This window comes from Ambystoma mexicanum, chromosome 3p, assembly GCF_040938575.1.
Source record: "Ambystoma mexicanum isolate Mex_15411 chromosome 3p, UKY_AmexF1_1, whole genome shotgun sequence".
NCBI classification, from domain to species: domain Eukaryota; kingdom Metazoa; phylum Chordata; class Amphibia; order Caudata; family Ambystomatidae; genus Ambystoma; species Ambystoma mexicanum.
This window is the reverse complement of record NC_090925.1, coordinates 120,825,877-120,831,274: the sequence shown is the minus strand read 5'-3', so window position 1 is coordinate 120,831,274 and position 5,398 is coordinate 120,825,877. Positions and strand designations below refer to the sequence as shown.

The window sequence follows — 5,398 nt, the reverse complement described above, 5'->3', positions numbered from 1 at the left end:
TCCCTGTTTTCTCTAAGCTTGCTGGGGGAACTGGAACTGTGTATTGTATTATAAAGTGTGATTTGTTGGATTCTTGAAGACTGTGTGCTCTCCTTCCATTTCTTGTATTGCATAGGGGGGGAGTGAATTGGCAAAAGAAAAAGTGATCATATTACCTTTTGCTAAAATCATAAGTTATTTCTGTACTGCATTTTATTCCACCTAGCATTTCCTTGAAACCATCAAGCATTTTCAGCTACCTCATCCTCTGCCCTACTCCTAAGTAACCAAATCAGTGTACCCCTGTAACATTATCCAATGTTGATCACGGTCGTATTCTGAAGTGTGATATCAGTTATCAATTTATTTATAAAGTGTGATAGATATATATTGTTGAATTGTCCAAATAAACCTTTTAAATTTGCAAAACAAACCTACTTCTTGGCTCAGTGGGGTCAGGGGGATTCTAAGAGGGGGGTGTTATACAAGGGTTGTCATCCAGAGTACTGAACTGGTACTATTTCCTCAGCATCCCAGACTAGGCATTGACTTAGCTGTAGTGTTGATTGAATATCGCTTACAAGCTGAAATAACGTCAGGTTGCCGAACCACGCACATCCTGTGAATTAGGATCCTGGAGCACTAGGGGATTCACACATTTATTTAACAACACTTGGACCTCTAACTTGGACCTCATTTGCCTGCAAGAAACATGGTTAAATGAAATTCCACTTCTTGATGGGTTCGATATAGCACTTAATCCAGCAATTAAACAAGCCAAGGGATGACCAATGGCTGGGCTATTGGTGGCACCCAAAATAGCATCTGGTTTCAGAATTGTGAATTGTAACAATCTTTCTCCGTATATTCAGGTGGTGATGGTCAGCCGTACAGACACTGTACACGTAAGAGATTCCAAACTGTACATCATGAATCTCTATTGGAATCATGGAGCGGTTGGAGCCACAAGCTTCATTGACCAAGTCACAACTGCCATCGATGACATCATGGGCACTGGCACTTCCAATGATTTGATCATTTGTGGCGACCTCAACATTGATTGTATCGCTCACTTGAATTCAAACTGTAACAAGAAGAGTCTGAGCAACTCTGAAGAACAACTGCTAATCCAGTGGTGTCTAGAAATGGACACACGAGGCTTGTTGTTGTTGAATGGACAAACACCAGGTGACATTCCGGCGGCCCCAACGTGGAGTAGAGGAGTCCAGAGTTCCACGCTTGACTACATATTCGTATCTGGAGCCATCCACTCACAAACAATTTCTCTAAAAGTCACAAAAATGTCTTATAGTGACCACGATATGGTAACACTGGAACTTAACTCCTCGCGCGATTGCAATCAAGAGCGCTGGGAGCACCAAGTCAGAACGGGAGCCAGTCGAGTCTGGCTCTACTTGGACACCAAGGAAGTAACCTTCATCTCTGCAAAATTTCTGAACTCTAGCATCTTGGAATACGACCATCTGTTAACTCAATATGTCGAACGGAGGCACAATTTAAGAAACGTCGAATTTACACCCAAACACAAATTCGTCCTTGATATTCTGCAAAAGAAAAGAACTCTCCGCCAGAATTTGAAAAAAAAGGTGAAACAAAGCACCTCTGTAGACGCTTGTGAACAAAGACGCAAATATAAACAAGCCTGTAAGAACTGGCTCAAATCACACAAAGCCATAATGCTACAGAATGATGCGGAGCTCATGTTGTTGAAAATGGCGAATACTAACTCAGCCGATTATTGGAGACTAATTCATGACAATTTCGCCCCACAACATGCTCTGCAAGCAAATCTGGTTTCGGAAGCGGAATGGACATCTTTTTACTCAGACCTATTTCAGAAAGATAAATCCACCAAAGAATGGGAACCTCCTGAGCTAACAAGATGGGAGATTGCATTCAACAAAGACATTCTGCGAACAATCAGGAACGTGCATGAATCTAGGGCTCCTGGACCAGATGGGCTTACGAACTTTGCTCTTAACGCCATCCGGAAGAATGGTCACACTTTTGCTACGCTCTGTTCGAAAGAATTACCAAGCACTGCCATACTCCAACTTCATGGAAATCAGCCGTGATTGTACCCATTTTCAAAAAAGGAGACAGAAGAAATCCAAAAAACTATAGACCTATTGCTCTTCTTGACGTGCTGGGGAAAGTGTATGCTACCCTCCTGCAACAACTGCTGGCATGGGCTACGAAACAAAATCGGGTTGACCCACGTCAGACAGGATTTGTCAAGGGAGTGGGGTGCTGTATCAATCTCTTGCTGATCAATCTATTAAAGATGGAAGCCCATCGGACCAAGCTCATGACCTACTTGGCATTAATAGATTTGTCACAAGCTTTTGACAGTATAAACAGAGACTTACTTTGGCAAAAGTTAAGTAAATGGAACTGTCCACCAAGTCTGATAGCTGCTATTCGTGAGTTACACACAAACACTTCAATCAGGGTCAGACTAGATTGTAAGGGCACCCTCTCAGCCCCAATTGCGACCGCGAGGTACGTCAAATAAGGCTGTCCCTTAGCAGCTAGCATCGTCAACCTGTTCATCTCCGACATTAGAAAGATTTTCAAAGAGATAATCGTATTTCCACCAAAAATACATGGCTCTCATATTGACTACCTTGTTTATGCAGATGATTTTATCCTTTTGGACTTGACACCGATAGGCCTTCAACGGAAACTTAACATCGTTGAAGAATACCTTACATTGAATGGCCTCACTATTAACAAGGATAAATGTGAAATCCTGATACTTGAAAAATAACAGGGCAACAAAGGTAATCTGAAGAGATTCAACTGGCACTTAGACAAAGAACCAATCAAGATTGTGAGGAACACCTCGTACCTGGGGATGCAAATTAGCTCTAGCAGAAACGACGCACCTTGGGCTGAAACAGTGAAGAGTAAATGTCGGCAGTTAGCATGCCAGACATCTTTGAATAACAAAAAATATGGAAAATTCTCACTAAAACCCACAAACCTTTTTTCAACAAAAAGTGGTGCCCGCATTGATATACGGCGGCGAAAACGTCTTTGGACGTGGACACAAGGTGTGGAGTTCTCTTGAAAACATCTTTTGGTCAAAAGTTTTACACTTACCGAAAGGAACTGCAACAGCTTGCATAAGATACAAACTTGCATATATCGCAATCCAAGCAAGAGTTGCCTGGAATCTCCTAAGTCTCTATAGGAAAACAATACAAACGAACCCGCCTGCTCAAATTGCCATACTCCAAAACCCAGAGACTGAAATACCACAAACAACTGTGCATCAATGGTAAGCGCTGTGTCTGGAGGTATTAAATACATATGACATCTCGACACAAACTCTGATTGATAATCCAGATGCTGCAAAACTAAAAATGTGGAGAACTGACTGGATTAACACATGTAAAGCGAGAGCTGACTCACGATCAATGAAGGAAAGTCCAGTAGAGGCAAGAGCATATGGTTTGCTTCCGGACTTTTTGACCCGCTTTCCGGATCAATGAACATTATACATGCAGTTTAGGCTCAATGCTCTACCTACCAAGGAGCATCTAAGCTTCTGGTCTCAATCTAACAACTTAGACCTAATGTGTAGGTTTTGTGAAACCTCTAATGAAACCCTTAAGCATCTGATAAGACGTGCCCTGGTCTGGAGCAACACAGAAATGTGATTTTTGGGCCAGTCATCAAAAAATCTGAGGTATTAAATATGGAAGACTGGTGGAGATTACTGTTTGATGGCTCAAACAAAGCCGTGTTACGTGCACTGGTCTCCTTCCTCCGTGTCTTAAAGGAGAGTTTAGTTGTAAAGATGGACCATAAATTCAAACAGTAATTTAATGATTGATTTGGATGTATAGAAGCGTCTGATCTTTTTCTGTCCATGTTTTTAAAGGTTTGCAAAAACCATATAAATATAAAAAAAAAAGTGAACCCCTTGCAGGCTTACGGACCACCTGAGCAATTTAGGATTCTCTCCCATCATGTTCATGAGCCACTTTTAAGGGTTTATGATCAGTTTGCACAGTGAAGTGGGTCCCATAGAGGTAGGGCCCCAGCTTCCTTGTGGCCCACACAATATAGCACCTATCCCAGTGTCAGAGGCATCAATAAAGGGACATTGGTAATCGGGGGCCCTGCAAACAGAGGCCTGGCACAAGAAGTTTCTTAAGCCATTGAAGGCCTTCCCACAATCCTCCGACCAAGAGACCTTCTTGGGTTTCTTTGGAGTTGTGAGGGCATTCAGAGGGGCAGCTATGATTCCATAGTCTGCCATAAAGTTTCTATAGTACCCTGTGAGACCTAAAAAGGCTCTCACCTGGGTTTGTGTAGTGGGGGGTAGGCCAGTTTTGTACTGCTTGTACTTTACTGGGTAGAGGCTATTTCCTCCTTCCACATACTTCATGCCTAAGGTGGACCACTGTACCTTGACCAGTCTGACACTTACTTGGTCAGGTGTTTGATGGTCTGGTTTTTGCTCTCCTATGCCTTCTTGCCAGCCTGTAGGCATCTCTTGCGGGCTCGCTCTTCTTGTTTCACCATCATCTCCTCAGTCATTTCCTGGGGTTGGAGGACAATGGGAAGCTCTGGTAAAGCAGGAGGCAGGACCTGCTGCTTCTGCAGGAGGGCTTTCTGTCTGGCAGTCAGCAGAGACTCGTCCACTTCCTTCTTGAGTTCCCCATTTTCGTCCAGCTCACCCTTCTCCAGGGCCTCTAATCAGCATCGTTCCTAGTCTTCCTCGAATTTCAGGAATCCTTTTGAGACCATGTCTGGCAAGGGCATTGGCTCAAGGTTACTGTCTTCATCTAGCCAGGCTCTGTACTGCTCGATCAGGACTCCCTCCATGGGCTCGTCATCATCATCCACAACCATCAAAGGGGATAGGGACTGCTTCGCCTCAGGGACGACTGTAAATGTTGGCACACTTTTGGTGCCCAGGATCTGGCCCCCCAGCTTGGTTTTCAGCTGCGGCTTGGAGGGGCACAAGTCGGACTCCAGGGTTTCGGAGGAGCTGGTCTTGGTGGTGCTTTTTCTTGTGTTTCTTGACCGTCTGGTGTTTCTTTTTGTGTGACCCATGCCCGCTTAGATCGTTGTCGCTCCCGCGGGGGTCCATGAGAGAACAGCAGAACAGGCTCTGACCTGAGAGCTCACGACAGGCGGTGTGACACTTGCTGCCCTTTTATAGTCAAGTGGGCCTTGTGAAGCACCTGTAACACAATTCTAAGGTGTTTCACATGATCCTCCCAGGTGGCACTGAAAACGGCTATATCATAGAGCTATGCAAGACTGAATTCATCCAACCTATTAAGGACATGATTTACAAGCCTCTGCAGTGGCAGGTGCATTTTGCAACCCAAAGGGCATTACCCTGAACCTGTAAAGGCCTTCTGGAGTTGAGAATGCT

At 44.2% G+C, this 5,398-nt stretch overlaps 1 pseudogene; it reads right to left on the bottom strand.

Annotated features, from left to right (window-relative positions):
- Positions 1-4,437: 4,437 nt before the first annotated feature.
- Positions 4,438-5,107, bottom strand: LOC138579496 (INO80 complex subunit B-like; annotated as a pseudogene).
- Positions 5,108-5,398: the final 291 nt, after the last annotated feature.